At 36.7% G+C, this 25,895-nt stretch overlaps 1 protein-coding gene across 50 annotated transcripts in view; it reads right to left on the minus strand.

Moving 5' to 3' along the window:
* The window catches only part of PTPRD (protein tyrosine phosphatase receptor type D), a 2,065,421-nt gene that overhangs the window by 19,690 nt on the left and 2,019,836 nt on the right, over positions 1-25,895 (minus strand). The gene's annotated exons all lie outside the window — the stretch shown is intronic.

Raw genomic sequence — 25,895 nt, forward strand, 5'->3', positions numbered from 1 at the left:
GGATTTTTCCACCTGTACCTCTTTCAGTTATTTACATACCTCTGCCAGCCCCCCAAATGTAGGTAATGTCCCCACAGTTTTGTTCTCCTTTCTCTCATTGCCTTTCATGGTTCGGCAATCATTTTAAAACAACGAATTCCTAAAGTGACAGCCCTTTCTTTGAGCGTAAGTGGAGCCCTCTATTTCAAACTGTCCTCACATTTCTCTAGAAATAAACAGATTCCAAGACTAATCAGCATCTTCTTTCCTCAAATCTGCTCTTCCCACTATCACTCTTCCCTTGACATTGAAGTCTCAACTTTAAGAATCAGCTTGAACTGTTTTTGATTCTTGCCATGCACAATTATAAATTTGTGTGCATTCAACCTTTACAATTTTATTCAACTATCCATCAATGGTGTGCTGGAGCTGGAAAAAGCCAATTGTTTAATTCTCAGAAATCTTGCTTAAATAAATACATTTAAAATAAAGGTAATACTCAAAACACATGGCTTCTTAATTATTTTACATTTATGCTTTTAAGGCGAAAAAATATATAATGTTGTGCTACTGAGTATCTCTCCCCAGCTTTGCATTCAGTGATGTCACATTTGCAGCTTGAAATTAGCTATGGTAGGGGTACTAACACTAAGAAAATTGGCAAAAACACCCCTACCCACCTCCAAGAGAGCTGGTTGTTGCATGTTACCAACACGGAGTGCCTATCCTAATTCATCCATTCCCATCACAGATAGGAAAGTGCCTATTATTTTGTTTTCCCCTCCACATTTGCTATATACTTTTTCATGAGACTCCACAGGCTATTCTGCCACAAATATTTACTGAGTGCCTACTGTGTGCTAAGCCATCATGGAGTGGTAAGTGAAACAAAAACAAACATGAGCCTTTCCTCAGGGAGTTTATAGTGGGGGAATTAGATATTAAATAATCATGAATAAATATATAATTATAAATCTCAACAACTGCTGTGAGGTAAAGGTGCCGGATGTTGGTAGAGAACCTTTGAGGAAATGCCATTTAAATTGATACCTGTTATGGACTCAATTGTGTTCCCTAAAAATTCATTATGTTGAAACCCCAACCCCCAACGTGACTGTATCCAGAGACAGAGCCTTTAGGGAAGTAATTAAGGTTAAATGACATCATAATGGTGGGGCCCTAAACCAGTAGGACTTCAGAAAAATAGGACGAGACACCAGAGATCTCTCTCTACACATGCACAGAAGAAAGCCATGTGTGGGCACAACTAGAAGGTGGCTATCGTAAGACAAGAGGAGGGAGAAACCAACCCCGATGACACCTTAATCTTGGAATTCTGGCCTCCTCAACTGTGAGGAAACACATTTTTATTGTCTAAGGCACCTAGTTTGTCGTACTTTGTTATGGCAACCCTAGTGAACTAATACAGCAGGTAGGGCAGGGAACAGTTTACAGAGTGAAGAAGGGTAAAAATGCTTTTGAGGAGAGAGAAGAGGCCCCAAGGAAAGGTCCTGGAATGGAAAATAGATCAGAATAATTGAGTAATTAAAAGAAAGCCAGGGTGGTAAAAGGCAGTGAGGGGAAAACGGCACATTCCACATATTTATTTTCCATTTTCAGTAGTGTTTATAACATTTGTATTAAACGTATAACCATATTAACAGCAATTAGTTAAAATAACTGCTTGACTCTTAGGCAACACGTTTATTATAAGAGTCATGGCTTTCTCTCAGCTTCAGGCAAATTAAATATATTTTAAACCTTCCCACCTCTGGGCTGGTGCTTATGCAGTTCCTTCCTCCTCCTTATCATATCTACCTGTTGATATTTACCTCCTTCCAGACTCATCTCATGTTTCGCATCCATGATCAAGACTTTCTCCTTGGTTTATTCCTTCTTGGATCTCTATGACAATGCATAACTCTTTATCCGAAACTGCCTTACCTTATTTTTATTTTCTGGTTACTATGTCTGCCTAGTTGATAATCTCTTTGAGGGGAAGGACAACAGCTCATTTGTCTCTATTCTATTTTATAATTTCTCATGGCAATTTCCATGCCAGGGAAATTGAAGGTGCTCAACTTGAATTGCAAAATTTAAAAAAAAAAAAAAAAGTAAGTTTAAAATTATGAAGGCTTCTCCTGAATCAACGATATATATACCGTGAGAACATTCCCTAAAGACTCCAGCAAGAGGATTTTTCTTTGATACATGTTTACAAAGATAAAGGGAGTTTTTATAATTTTATGAGATGGAAAGAACCTGTGCTTATGCTTTACTCCAGTTGCTCAGAAATAACAAACCTCAGGCACTACATTTTTTCTTAAGAAATTGAACAATGAAAATTCAGAGCGTCTAAAACTATGCCAGCCTACTTTTGTTTGAATTTCCAAGTTCCCATAGCAGCACATATTTTACTTCCTTCTCCAATTTACTCTATTTTTCACCCATCAGTATCTGAGTGCAGTGTACCTCTCAAAATGAAGGATTGCAGTTCTAAAAGCAAAAGCATTTTTCTTTGATCCTGAAAAATTCAGCTTCCCATAGCAGGGATAATGATGGAATCCTATTTAGTGCTGTTTGTTTTTCATCATTTCAACAGCCTTCAACCTGAAACATGATAAGAACAGCAAAACTGATAAACCACCCTTATTTTTATCTGTTTTCCGTCAGAGTAGTTGCCAAGCACAGAGACAGATTTTTCTAAATACCTTAAAAAAAAAAAAAAAAAAAAGCATAACCCTGTGTTCCAGGCTGAGGCCAGCACAATTTAGTACGTTTATTATGTTACAGAACATTCCAAAAAAAGGAGAAGAGAACAGTACTTTATATCAAGCCTAGCATTAGGCTGGTCCCTGTTACCCCTAAAGTAAAACCAACTTTCTAAGTTATCTTCCAGAAAGGACAATAACTCAACTAAAGAAAACCAAATTATTGACAAACTTTCCTTAAAACCAAACCAAACCAAAACAAAATGGTTTCAGTGAGTGATAGACTATGCAATCCATTAAACAAGTATGCCTACTAGGAAATTGTTATTACTTCAATATTATCATTCATCCAGCTACAACATTTGTTTTCAATTTCTAAAAACATGATTGAGTTAGTCCCACGAGTTGAAATATGCTTAATGTCCCATGATGTGATATGGTAGCAATGTGCAAAAGGAAAACATTAAGAGGCATAAGGGGACTATTTTGTACTAAAATTATGCTAGGGATATGCTTAAGAGTTGGCTTCCCTGATTAATATGGTGGAGTTTTAATGCTGACCCTTTGCTGATACTTCAGTGACCTGGCAAAGAAAGATAGTAGAATCAGGAGATTTTATAGATCATTTAGTTGGGTGGAAAGACAGTAAAATATGGACCAAAAATCATGGTGAGTATTCTATACATACATCAACTTGTAATTTGATTGGATATTATAGTTCAGCTGTAACAAGAATGGTATTTATGAACTGCGAGAATATTAAAAAAGGAAATCTATGAGAATGGGTTGAGTTTTATGACTGAGGATTGTAAGATCATTCAGATGACTAGCCTGATAAAACTGTGATGTGATCCTATATGGCCTCCGTTTTGAAAGTCTTCTTTCATTTTTTGCTAAAAATTAATATCTAACTTAATATGAAGCCATACTGGGGATCTCTAGAATATTTAGGGCTGCCTACAAAAATCCGACCCATAAGGACTTTAGTTTATGTCCTCTCTCATCTCTTGCACCTAGAATGACGAGAGAAATTATACAGATTTCTTTGGCATAAATATTCACTTAACTAATTCAATTTTATATATTGTAAAATAAGAATTCAAAAATGTTTTTGAACAAATTGCCATTGAAAAGCAGACTTTATCCATGCTATTAACCATAGGTGATATGTCTATGTAATGTGGCTGTTTGGGAGGGCAATTTTACAGTGTTCATTCAAATTTTAAATGTACATATTATTTGGTGTGGCATCTTCACTTCTAGAAATCTGTCACAGAGGTATATGTACACATATTTTCATTGTAGCATTATTTGAAATAGCAAAGTAATTTGGTAAAACAATTATTATGACTAAGGAAATGGTTAAACAAACTATCATATATAAATACCTAGATTACTATGTAGCAGATAAAAGAATAAGATAAATTCAAGTATTGACCAAAACATGTTTCCAAGACACTGTTGAGCCCACCTAAATATGTTGTACCAGAATGTAATACCACTTACATTCCTAAAAATTCCACACAAGATTATGTATTATTATATGCACACATGTTGATACATAGAACTTGATCTGCAAAGATACGTATATTAGAATAACAATTACCTGTTAGTAGAGAATGGAATTGGTGACGGTGGTAAGGAGGGACTTTCACTTTAGTTGAAGTGTTTGATTGTTCAAGGACAACATAATTATATAATAATGGAACTAAAAATAAATATAAAATAACAGATAAAGAGTTACTATTATAAAACAAAAGATCGATAAACAGCTGAGGCCCCAAAGAAGTAGAGAGAGAAGATGGAACCCCATTCACTTTAGCTTGGGAATATTGTCCAGAGACGGATTCTTAGAAGTCTGGGTGATGTTGGCAGCTCCTTGCAGCCCAAACTTGGGCCTGCCATCCCAGGCTGGCTTTTAAGGCGTGGGTTTCAGAAAGCAGGGGTGTATACCATGTTTTCCCGAAAATAAGACCTAGCCAGACCATCAGCTCTAATGCATCTTTTGGAGCAATAATTAATATAAAACCTGGTCTCACGTAAGAGCAGAAATTTTATATTATTATATTATATTACATTACATTACATTATGAAGACCCGGTCTTATATTAAAATAAGACTGGGTCTTCATAACATAATATAATACATTAATTTTTGCTCCAAAAGATGCATTAGAGCTCATGGTTCAGCTAGATCTTATTTTTGGGGAAACACGATAGAAGACATCATAGAGAGAAGAATGCTTAGTAAAGAGTTAGAATAAGCAAAAGTTAGGATGAGATGACCCAGAACCTTGATCATTCTTGAAAGAAACGGGCATTGCACTCTTGTCTAGTATCCTCTGATGATCAAAAGTTCACACTTCATCAACAGAGAAGAAGCAGAGACTAAACACACAGAAACTGACCTGGCAAGGATCCAAATCAAGAATACTGAGACGTCGAGGGTGACCTCCCCAGAGCACAGTCCCTCACAGCATTTTACTTTCCCATGATGAGTGAATGGGGTTTTTTTTTTATAAAGACTAAGCCTATAAGAAATAAATCCACATGGGCCTCATCTGAATTTTTTTTTTTCTAAGTACGGTAACTCAAGCAAAAATACTCCAAAGACTTTTTTGTCTGTGGGTGGCTCTGTCCCAACATTATCTGCCAAACACATTTTCTGTTATTCTCAAAATGTAATGCTCAAGGTAAACTGGAAGGCTAACATGTTTATATACAGAACACCTGAATATGCCATTGCTGGCCTTATTTTACAGAAGGATAGAGGAGGCTATTAGGCATAGATAAAAACAGACTTAGCCGGCCCTGACAATTGGTAGTTGACTTGAATCTGAATGAGGTCAATTGGATGATTCTATAGAAGTATAAGGAATTACATCATTTTCACAGAGATTTTCTTTGTAAATGGCCATATCAGTTCAGTCCCTATACTATATTGTTTAGAATGACATAAAATTATCCATGACTAACAAGCCCTGCCAAAGGAAAGCTGCACGGGTTGTGGACAGTTCAACTCCAAGGCAGTAACAATCACAGCCCACAATGTGTAGAACCCCTTCAGTCCACACAGTGGGCTCACCATTAGCAAAATAAGGATTATTACTCCTCACACAGGTTAAGCAGAATCAAACAGAAGATATTCAAACTTAAGCAACACTGTTTCAATCATGTCATAAAGCATATCAAATGTTTTCCCACAAAGGCAAGAGATTGGGGTTTTTGTTTTGTTTTTGCTTTTTAAAAATGCTATCATCTTCACTCAAACATAAACGGTCCAATGGTTTTGAAGCCTCTAACTCAGTGGTTATAAATCAATAGCTCCGTGTTTTGTTTGATCCTTTCGTGTGATTCCCACAAGCTTTTGTAAGTCAGTGAGAATCTCAGTGTCAATCCAATCAACTTCCCTACTGTCTTATACAGAGTCTGCTTCACTTACTTGCATCACCCTGTAGACCTCTGGCACACCTTAGTGTTGGCGTCCAACTGGGGCCTGATCTGGCGTCTTAAACTCACGGGTTTCTGAATTAATGCATCAGTACAGCTCACTGCCTCTTCCAACTCATCTGCCTACTTAGATTTTTTGAAGGAGGAAACTGAGACTTAGGCAGGGTTAGGATTTTGACCAAGATCACATGGCTGTTCCTAGCAAAGTTGAGATGTGGATGCATGTCGCCTCTCTCCCAGACTCATGCTGTCAGCAATGGCGTTTTACTGAAAACAGATGACAGTTTTCTTTAGAGCTCCCCAGATGGACCCGAAGTCCATGATTCTATTAATTTCGGCTATACAATGATGTTGGCCCAAAGGTGACATGCTGTGTCAGTAATTATCCTTTATTCATGAAACATTAGATTCCTCACTCTATTCAACTACCCAAAGAAAAAGGAATGAAATGGATTTTGAAACTCTGTCAAAAAAGATCTTCATGTACTTGGCTATGTATTAAGTAGTTATATTGATGTTAGCCTCTATCTGTTTCAGATAGATGGATGACTTTCAGCGAGCGTAGTACTCGTACATGATGACTACTTAATTAACGAAAACTAGTATTAAGTGTATTTGGAATAACATACTGGTCATGTTTGAGGATGGGAGTAGAGAGAATAGGGTTCGCCTCCCATGCAGGGTAATAGCAGGAGATAAAAAGCACAGTCACATGTGACTGTGACACCAAAGAGATGAAAGTTAATATTCAATAATTCAATTCAAATAGGAGATTCACTTCCCCGTATCAATTACCATGTGATGTTCCACCAGCCAGTTATGCATTATGGGTCCACCCCAGTGATCTGTACACATTCTTAGGTAGTGTTTAAGTACAGATTCCTGGGCTCTGCCCCAAAGATTCCTATTCAGTAGGTCTGGCGTGGAACCCAAAACTGTGCATTTCCTACAAGCTCCAAAGTGAAGCTGATGCTGCTGGCCCATGGGTCATATACTTTGGGTAACAAGGATATAGAGATAGAGACACTCCTAATATTTTTATAACTGAGGGCAAAAAGATGTGTAAACTATACTCCTAGTTATCTATTCATTATGTACTCATATATGTGTTTATACCGTGTTTCCCTGAAAATAAGACCTAATCGGAAAATAAGCACTAGCAGATTTTTCAGAATGATATCTCCTGAACATAAGCCCTAATACGTCTTTCGGAGCACAACTTAATATAAGATCTGGTCTTATTTTTGGAGAAACACGGTATGTACATATATACAAATAAAAAAAAAAATCTTGATCTCTTATTCATATAGGTTAGTTGATCCAACCGACTCAAAACTTCAATGCAAAAGGGGAAGACTGCAAAGGCTGTTTTCCAAAATGTAAAGTTTGCTTACTGTTTTTTTTTTTTTTTTTAAACCCAGATATCTATCTCCAGATACCTTCAAATATATGGAATTATCTTGTAATAAAACTTGGATGCCAGAAGCCCACCCTGCAAGCTTTCTTTGCCAGAAACTCCAATACGAGCAAATCAGATACCGTGTAATAAGACCAAAAGTATTTTTCCAAAGACAGAAACAAAAATAACCGACAAAACCCCTGATTGGAAAGACACAATGCAAAGATAACAGAACTATTTTTAAGCTTCAATTTTATGACTGGGGGCACAGAAAAATAGTTTGAAATAGGAAATTTTCATGCTGATTACATGAAATCAAAATACACTGTTCAAAGGCAGCAACATTTAAAAAAAAATGCAACCTAGTTTATGCAATGAATTTCAGTGTTCTTTTAGCCTGGGAATATTTCAAAATACACTGCAGGTACAGCTGGGAAAACTCTGTGAGACCCCTGGCCAGAACTCAACTATTAGGTTACAAAAATATTTTTACATTTTCTGCAGTTGTCTAGATTCCTTTCTTTGCTAGTAATTTTAATTCAGAACTCATTATTGACAGCTGTTTTTTCTGATAGAACTTAAATGCTCTTTTACCAGTCTCAGCTGTAAGCAGGCTGATTTCCTTTCCCTTATAGAGTATATTGCATAGAAACACAGGCAGAAAAAAAAATAACCAATTAACTAAATACGTGTGCATAAAATGATTCATTGACAGCACTGATCAAGTGATGCATCTAACTGCAACACAGGTCAAAGGAAATTATAACACTTATAGTTTACAGTATTAAATATAATTACATGGAAATATTCATAAGCATTAATATATATAGATGATGAGTGGCAGCATCTGAAAATTTACCCTTTTATTAAAAAAACTTATAAAATACTACATTTGAGTAATCAACAGGGCATTTAACCTGCTGAAGGGTCAACTCAAGAATTCCTGTCTGACAAACTATATAGAGAGCCTGAGATGTCTGTCGTGAGTGACAACAGTCAGGAGGAATCTAACACACCGTGGGATCATTTTTGCTGTGCAGACAATCCTTTCTCTGGAGGGAAGAGTTTCTGGAAACATCAACTCTTTTCCTTGCAATCTGCCCACTGCTGTGGTGAGCAACTTTCCCTAACTTTCCCGGAAGAGGGATACAAATCTGTCGAAGTCAAAGCGATTCCCCCCGGAAGAGTCTCTTCAAAGGCAACGCCTCATTTTAGCAGCTCCCCAAGAGATACAGGAACAGCTTGGCAATGTTCATTCTATCAAATGCCTTGGCAGCATTGCTCACTGAGTCTAGGCCAATTTGGGGACCCCAAGCTGCCTTTCTTAGTGGACTGGAACCCCCGAAGAGAGGTAAACCAAGGGCTGGATTCAACAGAGACCATATAAGTAGCAAATATACTGCATTTGAAAAGAGCAATTGCTCGTTTTATTTCCTCTCTGTCTGTTCTGGAAATGGAGGAAAAGTAGTGATCATGGATGAGAAAACTGCTCCTTAGTAAGGAACCCATTCAAGGAAAATGAACTTTTTCTTAACATCAGAGACACTACATGGTGCTTTCCTTTCTGGAGACACAACATGCTTCTCTTTGCAGACTTAATTTACCTCACATAGGGAGGAAGATATTGGGAACGAGAATTTATAACCCTGATAATTCTCAGGGATGCAGCATACATTTCCAGTAATACCAGACATAATGCTAATCAGAATGCAAGCCCAGACTCAACATTTCCAAAGCCTTACATAATGAATGTGGAGTATCCTACAGGGCTTGGGGGCCACAAAATCTGATCAATAGCTTACTCCTAGAGTCTCCCCAATCAAGTAACAATACAAATCATTTTATATAGCACTTAAGAATAATGCTATTATAATTTGTTATTATGTTTTACCTATATAGCACAGATTATACCATTTAGAATTCTTGCATGGCTTTGCTCCTGGCATTGTTTTGGATAGTGGCATTTCCACTCAATATCCATCAAATATCTATTGAGTGTCTTTTTCACCTGTGGCATAATTACAGGGGAGAGGGACGCAATGGTGAACTCCTAGACATCATTTCTGGCTTCTTATCTCTAATGGTTGGACGTTATAGTCCAGGGAAGAAATTCAGTTTTTGCCCATGGGATCAAATGCCACTTAAAAGCCTTTTTTTTTTTTTTCTTGAAGCTTCCATTTTTACTAAAACAATTTAAACATAATGAAAGTACTGACTGAGTCGATAAAACGTGACTATGTATTTTGTTTTCCCGTAAGCATGATAGGAAAAGTAGTCTTTGATGTGATATACTTGTTTAATGAGCCAATTTGGCACATGGAAAGAGCATGGATCTTAGAAATTCAAAACCTGGTTCTTCTACCTCCAAGCTGTGTCATATTAGGTCTTTTATTTATCCTCCCTGAGTAGCGATTTTCTCATCTGTAAAATGTAAACCCATTCATTCCTCAAGGTGGCTGTAAGGCTACAGTTGGCAAAAATGCCTTTCAATTGATAGATTCTTGATAAGTGTTGATTTTCTTACTCTCCTTTTCTTATTAATTGAGGATCTGGAGCTAAATATTTTACTTCAGTTGGTCTATTGGTAGAGTAGATATGCAACCTTCCTATTTTTGCGTGGTTTATATTAAAGACTTATACCACTGAATTGATGAAACTAATATTCCATTTTCTGATTTCTATCCTCTCAGAAAAAAAACACCAAGAACACAAAAGGATAAAACATGTCCTATACAATTGAATGACTTTTGACTTGGAAGTGACATTGGGATGATAATCCAGCTGATTTTCAAAGTGCAGCCCCAAGGCGGGCAGTACCAGCATCTCCTGGGAATTGGGTAGAAATGCAAATTATTGGCCCACCTCCACCTGCAGGGTCAAAAACTGTGGGGTTGGGGCCAGACAACCTGAATTTCCACAAGCCCCCAGGTGATCCTGATGAATGCTGAAGTTTCAGACCACCCATCCAAGCCAATCCCTTAAATTTGACAGAGAAAGAGACTGAGCACTGGAGAACCTGTAATCAGGACTGAAATAAAATCTCTCAATTTCAGGTGCAGTGCTTTGTGCAGAAGTTCTCTCTTTTTTCCTTTATCTCAAGTAGTGGATTATTGTTTGTTCTACTATTCTTCCTTTCCATATGGATATGCATTTTATCTGATCTCCATTAAACCAATGTAACAACTGACCCAAACTATCCCTTTCCTCCCCAAGAACCCACTCTGTTGCTCACTGCACCAGTTCTACTCAAGGCTCATAGGCTATTTTCTAGGGTGTCTATGCTCTTTTCATTCCAAAACAAGCAGTTATTCCAGTTAAATCATTTATTTAAGTATTAAATAAACTGATGACATATATTATAAAATAAAAGAGAGTTGTTTCTGTGAAAAGTATGCTAACTGCTTTGGAAAGATTTACTGAAAGTGATTTGTGAGCCATTACTGCCCAAAAAATACTCTTGTATGAGGTATCAGTAAATAAATAAAAAAATAATTTATAAAAATCTAGAAGGATTCTAAACGTGTTACTTTCTAAAGGATTCTGAACTAAGTTCCCTTTCTATATTAAATACACTAAATCTAACCATAGGTAATCCGCAAAGAACAGTTCTTAATCCTAAATTTAAAAACTAACGAGTTAATATAATACACATTTAAATATTTGAACTTAATATTAACTGTATATTATGTAAACTTTTAGGGTTCTCTGGCTTAACTGAAATTATTTTTATTTAATGATCAAGTCTTAACTGAATATATGCATCAAGGTTTCTTCTGAACGGCCTTGACTATTTTAGGCATCTTTGTATATGTTATAAGCTCTTTGAGGGAGATGCACATTGTTTCATCTCTATACTGCATAGCTCGGAGCTCTGAGGTTTAGTTTTAATCAATATTTATTATTTATTTATTTATACGTTTTACAGAGTGTTTCTGATTAGCCAATTACACTTAGTAGTTCATGGTACTGTTTTTATCACTGTGAGCCAATTATCTTTTATGACAGCACTTCCTAGAGGCCTGTGTGAAATTCCAAGGTGGGGAAAAAAAAGAGTGCCATGTTTAAATTAGTTTTAGAAATTCCTTCTTGGAAGTTCACAAAGGACATGAGTATTTTATAGGGTTGAGGGACTCTGATGTAAAGAAATTTAACTTAGTTTAACCCATACTTACTTGACTATAGAAAACACCACTCACATGACATCTATTACCAACTCAGCACACACACTGAAGTCTCTGGATCTTTTGAATGACTTGCCTTCTTATGTTCAAACCATAATTTAGTTTCTATAAATTCTTTCATGCTTCTATAAACTCTTTCATACCCAAAATGGGTATGAAAATAATTCGTCAGATTATATATGCTAATAATTGCTTGGGAAATGGTCAACATTCAGATTTGTAAAACTGCTATTTTCTTTTTTTTTTTTACTGAATCAGGTAGCTAATAATTTCTGAACTCAGTTCTATTTTCACAGACTAAAAGGAGCTTTAGCCAGGGGTGTGTGATGCACTGGATGTGAAATAATAGTGTTGAGGCCTATGATGAACTGAGCCTTAACAAAATAACATTTAATTAAAAAAAAAAATGGAAGTGCTGAATTAAAAAAAAAAAAGAAAAAACGATGTCTGCAAGCCAAATTTTCCTAAGGACAGTTTGGGGAATAAGCCTTCCAAAGAGTGAGATTTGGGAGTCTACGTGGGGGGGGGGGGAGGGGGGATGGTGGATGGGGGGAGGGGGGTTCACACAGTGTGAGGGATGTAAATGATAAACGTCTAAGTTTTGCTTTGTCTTGTGCACCTGAAACTAATAAAAAATAATAATAATAAAAAAGAATGAGATTTGGGAGTCTAGAATTGTTTTAAAACTTGACGCTGTAAGATTTGAGACTTGGAAAAGCAGCATAAGTAACAGATTACAGAGGCATACGAGATACAGTCTAGGAATACTTAACCTGGAGCTGAGAAAGTGGTAATGAGCGCCCTTTATATTAAATATGTCCATGGAAATTGAATATTTACCTGAGATAAGGCTGCCCAGGTTATTAAAATCTCAAATGTTGAATGGCAGTTATGTAATGTGTTTCTTTTAAAAAATAGAAAAGGAACTGTCATTTAATAAACACTGCTTGAAATGTTGAAAACTGAGCCTGGGTGCTAGGTGCTTGGGGGTTCATTATACAGTGTTTCTACTTCTGGCTATGTTTTAAAATGTCCAAACTCAAAGTTTAAGAAAAACAGCCTCTTTTTCCCCTTCTAACACAAAGCTTTACCCAAATGTACGGTCCCTAAGGGAGAGAAATTACAAAAAAGATGTTGTTTAGAAACATTAACCTGGTTCCAATAGCTAGGATCAGACCGCCGTACGTTTCTTATGTTATACCCAAAATGTGATGTAATGCAGCTTTAAAAAGAAACTGTAAACATCAGTGATATTCCAGAAGTGCTACCTAATAAGATTATCCATATGAAAACATAGGCAGATAATTCAGCAAAAGGCATGACAATCACCTTAGGAATTGCTGTCCCTTTGTACATTATGTATGCCACCAAGATTCACTCCAAAAATGACTTCCATGCAGCATTATCTCGTACTTTAAAATGTGCTTATCCCTAAGCCTTTAGGAAATATAAACATGGTAACAAAGGCAAACATACACAGCTCTTATAACTGGACTACATTCACAGAGCTTCTTAGTGAATTCTGGAAAAGGTTTTGCTAAGATGGTAGCTTTAATACTCTACAAACCACTAAGTTTGAGTTTAATTGAACCAAGATAACAAGCGAATTTCAGTCTGCAGTACATCAGATAAAATAGTCTGAAGCCTGGTCAATCACTTACAGGCACACAAAACAGGGATGAAATGTTAACGCTAGGTTAGAAAGGATTTTTGTGGTTTGCAACATAATTGGTGATGGCTTTTCAAATGTAAGTAGTGAGCATGAGTCCAGACTGAGCAAGCAAGACTCTGTCCAGTTATTAGAATTAGAGTTGGGTTAAGGTTGACAAAGTGAGACTAAAAAAAACACCATATTTTTAAACCTTTTAACCCCATTTATCCATTTCTCCTACCTCCTCACCCCTGTGTTTCTGGCAACCACCAATTTGTTTTCTGTATCGTTAAGCTTGTTTTTTTTTTTTAAGTGTTTTTCGAGTCTACATTTAAGAGACATCATACAGTATTTGTCTTTCCCTAGAATGACTGATTACCTGTGAACTGAAGTTGGGACTGAATTTGAAGGTCATCAGAGAAACTTTCACGTAGCTTCCATGAAACCCAAATTCCTAATCCTCATCGTCATCATCACCACCATCATAATAAATAAGCATTTAATCTACCAAATTTCATGCACTTTTCTCTGGTAGAGAAAATGCCTTTGGCAAATGACCACATTGTTCTCCACTTTCCTAGAGAAATAGAAACTCAGGCAAATGATTTGTGCAAGATCTCATAGTTTTAGGGCAGTCTATATCTCTTATTTTTCTATATATGCAATTTCTATTTCTTAGCCAAAAGCCAAATACATAGTAAAAGTCATAATTGAGAGTTTTTCTTATTAGCCCACACTTGCAATGAAACCTTTAAGATCCAGGAGTTTCATTTATTACTTCGCATTTTTCAATTTCCTACTATGCATGAACTACTTTAGGAAGAGTTTGACTTTTTACTAGGGTTCTAGGACGTGTGTGAAGCATGCCTCATGCTTTGAGATGACTCATGTCATGGTCCTTCTTTGTCCACATTAAAATCTAACAACCCTGGCTCCTGATAAAATTTGGAGGCTTGCCATTGTGACCTACTGAGGTTGCATCTTTTGTATATATATCTTCTATACTCACTTATAGTATACAACCTAAACCCAGTCTTAAAGGACAGTGTAATCAAAAACCAGTATCCACAAATAATCCATATTCAGGCGACAGATCAAATCTCTGTAAAAACCCTGCCTCAGTAACAAGAGGGTCTCTACCCACTTAGTACTGCTCTTTATGGAGAGAGGACACACACAGCAGTGAGGTGAAAAATTACAGAGGGAAAACGGCACCCCAACCTGCATCTCTAATGTGCAAATCTGGGGGTAGTTATGGATCCAAAACAAAACAAAACAAACAAAAAACACAAAGTAAAGAAACCGAGTGACAATGGGAATAGGTTGTCAAATGTCATAGATTGACAGAAGAACCTGTATTTTGGGTTACATTTGGGGTTTTGCTTTTCTCATCCAGACCTGTGAAGCAAATTCATTTTGTATCTAGCCAAGCTGAGAGTGGAGCAGTGAGAAATCTAGAGGAGATCAACAGGGACTTCGCAGGCTCATCAGTGTGGTGTCATATTCCGCTGAAAGAAAGGTTAAATAGGATAACAAAGCGGGGGAGGGGAGTGGTTAGTGGACTCTTAAGACTTTGTTCCACCTCCCACCCTGGGTATGTTCTACGTCGAAAAAGAGCCTTTTTGTTTGCATAATTTATCATCATTTAGTTTGTCTTCAGCACAGACACTGTTCACATGCCAGGTTTTTATTTCAAAATGGATTCTCTTCTGATTTTGGTGTCACTTCATACATTTCTGCAACAAGAAATTCTCTCAGCAGCTGCACTTAATTTACAAACACAAATGTACCTTATTAATGCTACTTCTCAAGGCACAGGGTTTAAAAATACTTGCTAAACATTTGTTTATTTATATGAAAAATTTCAGAGTTTTGCACAGCTAGATTTAAGGCATATAGCAAACTTTGTGAGTGTGTGAGAGAAACAGAAATGATGCCAGCAGATGGTATGGTCAGACGTAAAGGGTTTGCAAATGCAAGAAATAGCACAAATCCAAATTGAGAAGTCTGAATGGCCATAATTATAACACATTTACAGTAGAACGGAGAAGGATATTTACATTATGTTAAGAAATATAGGGGCAGATTCCTATCTTACATAAGTATGTTACACAAAATGGGGATTTGGCACATGAGTTGCTATCGGACAATATACCACACACAGTATTTATTTTAGTTCCAGCAGAAAAACAATATTGATAAATTTCTTTCTCTCTGCTTCCTACTTTATTCAATAGAAGAGGTAACAATAGCATCTGCTGCATTTGCCTGGATCCTGGGATGAGGAGATTGTGGCTGATGAGCCTCCTAGGCATATGGACACTGAAAAGCTCCTGCAACAGCCACAGCACTGCCAGGGGAGAGCTCCCATGGGAGCAGCAGATACACAAGGCCGCCACTTGGAAACAGAGCACAGCTGCCAAGACAGCATGTGAAGTCATTTTTGGTGGACTGAAGTGGTTTCCACCATCACAGTTCCAGCCACTACTGCAGAGTGGGATGAGTTTATCTCTGACATTCTCTCCTTGCTTTGGTATCCATCCGCCATTTTCTGCTGCCCCAGCCTTACTGATCACCTGGATGCCTAGCACATTCAGGTTGCTCCCTAGCTACTCATCAGCCCTTCTTTCAATTGGTGATGGTCTGGAAGATTTGTGATACTTAATTGGCTCTAATGCATCTCAAAATTATCGACTCTGACCATCTCAGTTCCAAACCTAAAGCCTCCTGCCATTTACAGGTGCTTTCTGATTAATTTCCTAATTTACCTGGAAAGTGTTAAGGGACTCTTTAATCAAATTAATGTGTACAAAGTTAAAAGGGCCATGATGCAGGGGGAAGCATATTGGACCAGCAATGCAAAGACTTGATTCCAGCAAGAGACTATGGGAAAGCTGTCACTCTTGTTGGGTTTCTGTTTATTTTCTTATCTCTAAAATTACAGAAATGGAGGGGGATAGGAAGGAGAGAGAGAGAGAGAGAGAGAGAGAGACTATCCTCATAAATCTTAAATTACTGGAAGATAAAAGGAAATATTTCTGAGACAGGATGAAAGGGAAGTAAAGAATACAAGATCTCCCACCACACAAGCTGATAGTTCAACTAAAATAAGCAGGTAGCAGTTAATGAAACAAATTAAATTGACTTTTCCTCCAATTTTTAAAAAATACCTAATCCATATATTAACAAGAAAACTGTATTTTGGGGTAGGCTTGGGGGATTTTGCTCCTCTCATCCAGCCTCAGGAAGGAAATCCACAATGGACTTAGCCAAGCTGGCGAGAGTGGAAAGAACAACTCCGCCAGGCCAGTAACTAAGCTTCAGCGAGATAGTCCTCCAGAGCAGAGTAAATGAGGTCACAATTATTTCTTGCTTCTTGCATCAAGAGGTGGAATCTGTTTCCCCACACCCTGAGTCTGGGCTGGCCCCTGCCTTGCTTTGAGCAAAAGAATGCAGTGTTGGAGGTGAGGATGTGTGACTTCTAAACGGTGCTGTCAAAAGGCCTTGTAAGCTTCCCCTTTGATCCACAGAACCTTGAGACCAGAGAGACAGAGGCCCAGCTTTCTCAGCCCTTCCAGATGACTGCAAAGTAGAGCTCAGGAGGGACCAGCAGAATGCTGCCCTGCCCCAAGTCAACACACTGAACAGTGAGAAACAAGAGATTGTGGCATTTTCAATCACCAAATTCAGGTTGGTAGTTTTTGGCGACGATGGCTAAATGACTGATGTAGCGTCAATTTCAGAAAGGTTGCCAGCTCTGAAGGCACACAGATGTATCAGAAATATTAAAAAAAAAAAAAAAAAAAAAAAAAAAAAAAAAGAATCACTATTCAAAATCAACCCAAACTGAAACAAAAGAACAAAATAGAGGAGTCATTTTTCATAATAATCATAATTCTCATAGGCCTCTCCTTTCAAATGTTAAAGGGAATTTGAGCAAATAGCTTTTTAGCCTTTATTATCAGAATCAAAGAGCCACAATAAATCCTGCCCCACCCTGTCTAGTTCATCTCTTTTATCTGCTTAGATAAACTCTCTAAGTAACACTGTGGGCCATCCAAAGTCTTTATTGACTCTCGATGGACTGAAATGCAGAAAAGATTATTTTTGGGTTGGTAGGTGAGATACGGAAGGAGGTGGGATGGAAGGAGATCAAGGTAGGGAATATTGGGTGATTTTTTCAAGTAATGAGACTAGTTCTCTCCATATGTTTAAAATAAGAATGCCATTCAAAGAGGTGTTTTCAAGTTTAAAGCTTTGAGGTGGCTATCATTTGGATGCATACATTCTGCCACAATCAAAAATCAGTTTCATTGTCATATAGCAGTGGTTCTCAACTAGGGGTTTTTTGCCCCTTAAGGGGACATTTGGCAATGTCTGAAGACAATTTTGATTGTCACAACTATCGGGGGTGCTTCTGGCATCTGGTTGGTAGAGGCTAGGGATGCTGCTAAACCTCCTACAATGCACAGGACACTTCACAACAAAAATTACACGCCCAAATGTCCATCGTGCTGAGGTGGAGAAATCTTGTCTTATAGTAACATTCCGTTCTGATAAATCATTTTTTTTCCAGTTCAGTGAAATAATTATGACGTTATTTATCTATTTTTTAAAGTGCTAAATTTTCCAGTTGCCACTAACCTTCTAGGTTAATATATACACACACATATATTTTCTACTCTTTAGACACAGAAGCACAAATTATATATAGAAGTCAAACTCACATTTCAGAAAATGTGACAGTATGTTGTTTGATAGTAATAGAGCAAATTTAAATAACCACCTATTTTATGTGGGGTAAAAAACACACACACAAAAAAAACAATGATACAATAATCTAATCATTGACTATAAAAATAAATATAATCAACAACTACAAATGTTTATTGGCCTCTTTCTATGTTTTCTATGTGGCAGTTACCTATCTAATTATCACCTTATACACATGTATCTTATTTAATCTTTATAAGCAATACTACTAAGGTCACACTGTTATTATCACCACTTTACTGATCAGGAAACTGAAGGTGCATTAAGGTTAAATACCTTTCCTGAGGTCATAGATGTAGTAAATGGTGCAGCTGGTTCCAAATGCACAGTCTTTACCAGCATGCAATGCTGCCCCCAAAGAGGTTTTAGATCTGCTCAAAGCCATCTCTGTTGTGGGTTGGGGACAGTTCTGCTGTCATTTGTATGACATAAATTAAGCAAAACATAAAATGGCAGTATGGTATAGACAAAGAGGACCTTAAATCATAAAACATGGGTTCTCACCTAGACTCTCTACTTACTGGTTGGATATGTGGTTTTCAGCAAGTCACTTAACTTCTCAGAGTCTCAATTTCCTTATCTATAGAGTGAGGATGGTAATAATCCATACCTACCATTCTTGTTGCGAAGATTGAAAGAAATACATGATAGGAAGAAGCTCTGCAAATGGTTGCAGTCCTACACGAAGGTGATTTGGTTGCTATTCTTGGGCATGAAATGGAAAGGTGATAGTTTCTCAGCTGCCCTTGAAGGGACTTTCATGATACAGCCCTGATATATGTATCTAAAGTGAGATAATTTCTTATAACATTGCCTCACCTCTATTCTATTTTGTTTAGATCTACAATGCTTCTTTTCAAACAAACATTCCATTTTGTCGGGCAGCCAGAGTGTTCCCCCCAGCACCCTAAACACCTTCTTCATTTTGAGTTTTACATTTTATGCCTATTGGGGCCATTGTACAATTCCTTTTAATGTTTTGGTTCATTTATTTTTAAACTCTTTCAATTGGAGTAAGATACTTTTCTCACATAGGATTGTGCCATCAAAATACTGCAGACCTGGCATCCATTTTGTATCACCGTGTTGTTTCATAAATTAAGAATTTGCTTTTTATGCAGAATTACTGGTATATAAGAACAGAACCTGGCATAATAGTTTCCATATGATATAATTATTTCTCTTCATCTTAAAATGTTTCAATAAATGAGTACATAATTTGTATATTCCACCCATTTTCTTATCCAGAGATGTTGGTGTTTTTAACAGTCTAGTCTTTCATCTACAGAAAGCTGGCTTCTCATATTACTTAATTTGTACATGAAAATGAATCCCAGGTTTAAGGAAAATATGGGTATATGGTTTGTACTTGTCAGCATCTCAAAACTATCACATGCTTTGGCAATGCTTGTGGTCTTTGATCTAAAGATATTTGAATGGAATACTGGGAAGAATAAGGGATGGAATTTAGAATGAATGATTAAAAATGCATTAAAGAACTTTCCATAGCACTTTTAGCTCCTTTGGATCCCAAGGCTCTTTTATTTTTATGCTCAGATGCAATGCTTTCCAAAATCATCTGAATAGCCTTTGTTAAAAAGGCTATTTTTGTGTATTAGGTTGGTATTAGGAGTAAATGGTTATGCTATGAATACGATCTAAGCACTTTCTTGGTTGTGCTTTCCCATATAAAGTAAAAAAAGTATTATGAAAATTGGATCTTAGGAATTTTTCCAACCCAAATTGTCATTTCATTTTTATTGGGCCTCTCTCAGTGGACCACTGGTGCTTCTGGGGCATTACTGATCTACATCTGGCTGGCAGTTGCTGTTCCTTCCAGTTTTGAAGACTGGTTTGATTCTATGATGTGAAAGATTTAAATTATCCTTAGGAGGTCCATTTTCTCTCATTGGAAGTGTTTCATTTAGAAGACAGATTCAGGGGGGTCTCCATCTATCCCTCTTTCACATTTACTCATAAATGATTATATTTCTCCTATGAAGAAAATACATTTCCTTGTTCCTAAAATGGGTTAACATGACTGAGAGATAGTATGTGGGTTAAGGTTTTATAATTAACTCAACAAAATTATAGCTTCATTCCAATTAGTCATTTCTTTTTTTTTTTTTTTTTTAAATAAAGTTTATTGGGATTACAATTGTTAGTAAACTTTGGTTTCAGGTGTACAATTCTGTAATACATCATCTATATATCATATTGTGTGTTCACCACCCAGAGTCAGTTTTCCTTCCATCACCATATATTTGACCCCTTTTCCCCCATCGACCACCCTCTTCCCCTTCTGCCCTCTGATAACCACTAAACTATTGTCTGTGTCTATGAGTTTTTGTTTCTTCATCATCAGAGAAACGCGATTAGTCATTCTTAACAAGAAGCAAATACTTAGAGCAAATCAGTAGTTATGTTCCTTTGGGACTAGGATATAAACTGTGAGTTCTTCTATAAAACAACATACAGCATAGGGCTCAAAAAGGAGAAAGGGGAACACAACTTTATTTTCTAAGCGGAAGACTGAAATAATATGGGGAAATTTAATATACTAACTCTATAAAAAAACCTAAGTTTATTAAAATGCTTGAACACTCTCCCCCTTCGTTTCTTTCAAAATCAAATGTTATAATAAGGAGAAAAACATATAGCATGTCTCTATTCATGTACCACGTTACCTCTACATCTGTGAAGAGGTAAAGGCACATATCCATCTGATGACCATTTAATCAACAAATATGTAGCAAGGAGATAAGTGTAAGGAACTAGGTAGTCTCTGCAACAAGAAGAGCCAGAACTGGATGTAATGGTTGGTAAAGGGGTCATGGACTTTGAAACAGGCCTAAATTTACGAGCTGCGTGACCAAGAGCAAACCACCTACAGCCTCCCTGTGCTTAATTACTCCTCACAAAGGAAATCCATTATTTTGTGGATTAAATGAGTATAACTGTAAGTGTTTAGTAATACTTAGAAAACAGTAATGGTTCTGTAATTGGTAGCTATTGTGATTATGTTAAAATGATTCAGGGGTCAAAGAGACTGACATGCTAGCAATTACCTTTGCTAAAGAAAGAGTGAAATAAAGAATAGAAAATGGCAACATGATGTGGGGTCAGAAAGGAAGCAGTGGCTCCTTCTGATCAGGTCATCACAGTTTGCTTAAAAGTGAAATACCCTCCAAGTGGATGGCCAAAGGAGAAGCTGAGGACCATCAAGTGATCTAAAGACTAGAGAATTCATTTGGTCTACAGGGCCAGGCAACCTGGGGTACATCTTAGCCTCTGTTTTTTCCTTGTGTGAAATGGGAGCTAAGGTTCCTAGTAAGGTTCCTACCTCTGAAGGTGAGGAAAAAAGCAATAACACATGTAAAACACTTAGAAGATAGCCTCTCCAGTTTAGAAGACAGTATATTTGATGTTGATTAAGGGTTCAACATTCTTAACTATTATTATGGCTAAAAAAATAGAAAGCTATATCTATATTTAATCATGGAATTGAGGGCATGTAGGAAAGGACATCAGATACAGAGTAGTTGAAAAAGGTATTCAGAAATATGTATAAGAAAGATAAAAGGGAGGTAGAAGAGGAAAAACGGGATTCAATATATGGTGATAGAAGGAGAACTAACTCTGAGTGGTGAACACACAATGCAATATACAGATGATGTATTACAAAAATATACACTTGAAACCTATACAACTTTACTAACCATTGTCACCCCAATAAATTTAATAAATAAAAAAGAAAGATAAAGGCAATGTAAAATAAAGTTTCTTAAAACACATAAACTCTCTTAAAACAAAATAGTCTCATGCTAAAAAACAACAAAAAAACCCAGTCCAGCCTTGAAATGATCTGTTTCTGTAAAAAATTTCTGAAATGCCATATGAAATTCAATCGACTTCATCAAGCAATTATTGAGCACCCACTATGATGTAAGAGCAGGGGTACAAATGTGAATAAACCATAGCCCACACTCTTTAAGATTTCAAGGCCTATGTGATCTGCACACATACAGCTAAATATGCTAAGTGTGAACCTATTTTATGGGAAGTCAGAGAAGAGAGTGTTTAATTCTTCCTATGGGAAGAGGAATGGGGAATGAGTTCTAAAGGCTTCTTCAGAGTTTCACCTTAAATGTATATAATAGAAAACAATTCCTATAAATAGAGGAGTAGAGCTGTGTGTAAAACAATAAGGAGTGGTAAGGGTTTGGAAAACTGGATAGGATAGTGCATTCTCACTTAAAGCATTCAAGTTCAATCTGTGTGAAAAAATGGCCACATATATCAGCAAAACCATCTGAGGCCAGTTTGCGACATTTGCAATTCACATGAGAAGTATTAATTGAGTTGCATTATGAAACAGGACTGAACATCATTAGGTGCAGAAGTGGAGTAAGGTCAGGTTCTAGAGTGGATGAATATCACTTGCTGAGAGCAGAGAGGCAAGTACTTAGAATGTGTAGCTGGTGGTAGGTGGCTGAAAGAGTAACAACGAGGCACAAAGGGCGAGATCAGCCTAGATTATAAAGGGCCATAAACACAATGCTAAGTTCAAACTTTGTCTTGAAGGCATCAAGAACCACAGCATCAATTTCTGTGTATCTTTAACAGCATTATTGAGTTTAATGGTTTCTCAGGTCTTTATGAGTAGATTTGTTACTTAAATGATTCTAACTCATAGCATTAAAAGGTTCTCTGTCACTATAAAAAATCTAATGGCCTTACCATGATGGAAAATATCTAAATTTAAAAAAAAATTGAATTAAATATTCTGATATTTATAAACATATAATTATTCATAGGGTAGATGGCTCAGGTAAAATAGATGATCTAAGCTCATGTAGAATTTTTCTCACTCAGGTTGTAAATACACATATAGCTCTTAAAATCACTCAATCATTAATATAGTAATGATTTAACATCACTGCATATTTCTACATACTATGCACTGTTCTAAGTACTTTATGTGTATCATTTCATATTTCATTTTATCGTCATAAAATTCTTATTGCTATGAATACTGTTATCCCATTTTATGGGTGAAGAAACAAAGGTTAACTAACATAAGAGAACTCCTCCAAAGGCATACAGCCAATAAGTAAACAAGCCCGAGTTTTACCCAGGCAGTTTATTTCTCCAAAGTGTGCACTCTTAATGTTGAGACTACATGTTAGGCATGAACTGACTGACAGCTAGAGTTGGTCTTTTCTTTTATACCTGTTGAGCCAGACTTTCTCTCTTTTAAGAATGGGGTATCCTCTATCCTTCTCTTTGACTTCCCAAGTTCTTGTCTATGCTTGTTGCACTAGTCTATCCTTGTAATGTTTTCTTACTGAATGTTAGAATTTCTTCTATTTATAATGACTGTAGTCCTGGCACATTTATTACTACACAAAATTACTGGAGGAATGTGGATTTTCTTTTTTTCTGCCCTCCCTCCCTGTTTTTTCGGTCTACTTTCAGACTTTTTCTAAAACCTCCTCCATTCTCACAGGATCTATTGGGCAGAAGGCTTGGGTTTACTTTGGGTTTGTCACTACTTCAGTACAGAGAAAAAAATTCAAGTCCATCATAAGAGAAATCACAATATGGAATACAGTTTTTATATTCCAGACAATTGTGTGTGATTATTTGGAACATGCTAACTAAAATCAGTATTTTGTTGTGACTTCGTTATTGCTACTTTTTGCATAGTTCCTTCCTGCTCAGAGATGATTTCTAAACCAGCATTTCTGGGATACCACAAGAACAGTTGTTATCTGGAATGACTTGACTTTGTCATTCTGTCAGAAAAGTTATGCTCTTGAGTATTAACACACTGGTGTCCAAGTCAAAGATTCATGTTGGTTTGGATGTTGGCAATGTGGACATGGTCTCTGCTACATAAAGAGGTCAAGATTTGTCATCAGACATGTGAGGTTACCCATGGGTGAACACAAATCATTTCCCAGTGCTCAGTTTATATTGCATCTTTCCCTCATTGTTTTGTACTTGCTAACAAATTTCTTCCATCAATATACCTACTCTTCTGTTTCTTGTTTCAATACCAGCTTCTCCAGAGCCTCAGGCAAGCACTTCCAAATGTCAGCAGCTATTAGCTCTGCCCATTTATCTTTGTTTCCTTATTTCTCCTTAGTCATCTATATCTCTCAGAGGTGAGTCCCAGTGGCTTAACATAACACAGGGGTTGTGTGTATGTGTGTATGTATATGGAGTATATGTATTTTCTTAAAAATATTAGGTTGGTGCAAACATAACTGCGGTTTAAAAGGTTAAAAAAAATTGCAAAATCCGCAATTACTTTTGCACAAACCTAATTAGTCATTATAACTATCTACCTTATCTCTTCTACATGCTTGCAAACTTTTCCAGATGTCTCTTACTATCTAGCACAAAGTCTTGCTTATGATCAACAGGGTAAACTGCATTTTAAACATTATCTATCTACTGTATCTGTCTGTCTGTCTGTCTGTCTGTCTGTCTATCCATTCATCCATATATCTATTTTGGTTTTCCGGGGACACGACTTTAATTTACAGAAATGAGAAGTACATTTTGAGAGAGGGAACACACTGTATTTTAAAATGCAATAAAAGTATCACAATGCTTTTCTTCAGTGAAGATTTCCAAGTTTGGTTTCAGTAATTTTTGTTACTATTATTTTATACTATATAAATATGTATCTGTGTGTGTGTGTGTGTGTGTGTGTGTGTGTGTGTGTGTGTACACAGACAGATCTGTGTGAATTGCATTTTTGCCATTAGGTATAGAAGGGCAATGTTTCTTCAGTGAGCTCGAACTTGCTATTTCCCTAGCTTATGGCCAAACTCCAACTGTAAAAATTTCATGTGTGATCTTCATAACCAAGTTGAGCTGGTGCCAAGCAGGGGTACCATGTACCCAGGCACAATGGCTCTTTGAGGACTGCAAAGATGTAAAACAGAATATATAGACTGATCAAACTTGCGCCTGCTGAAATCAACAGGCAGGAGAACCAGAAATCTGCTTTTATGATGAAAAGCATTTGCTCAAATTAATAAAAATAATTTCTAGTGTTTCAGAATCATGCAAAAAAGAACTACAATTGTGGCAGTTCCTCAAGGCCCAGTCCTGGTTACAGAGGATCAAGAACTAGATCATAAGGCGAGACTGATTGTACCTCCATCTTTTTTGTCAGTTCTTAAACCAGACTTTATAGTCTCTTTTGTGTTCTTGTCTCTTGACCTGATTAAAAAATCCAACAAAATGAAGCATGGGGGAATGATGGGAAATTTATAAAACACTCTACAAATACAAGGCAATGTTATCATAGATTTTGTTGGGAAAAATAACTGCTGGAAAAGAGAACTAAAACATTATCTTGTTTGGAATTTGCAGTCCATTGTTTAACAACTACCACGGTAGCATGGGTTAGTCAGATGAATTTTATTGCTTTTATTCTAATTTATCCATTGTCCCCATCTTTTTGTAAAAATAGTGACTTATGCTTTTAAGTCATCATAGAAGTGGTTCGTGACGCTTTCTTTCCTTTTTAATATACTTCCACACTGCGATTTTACTTTTCTGTGCAAGAAGCCATATTCTCTCATATTTAAATTACTCAGTTTACAAAGAAATATTATGAAGTTACATAACCTATACATTTATATAGTAATACATAGACTCTGATCAGGTATCTCTAATAATTGGTTACTGTGTTTCCTGGAAAATAAGACCTAGCTGGACCATCAGCCTTAA

This window comes from Rhinolophus sinicus, chromosome 16, assembly GCF_057876585.1.
Source record: "Rhinolophus sinicus isolate RSI-liver-muscle chromosome 16, RSI-T2T, whole genome shotgun sequence".
Lineage (NCBI taxonomy): Eukaryota > Metazoa > Chordata > Mammalia > Chiroptera > Rhinolophidae > Rhinolophus > Rhinolophus sinicus.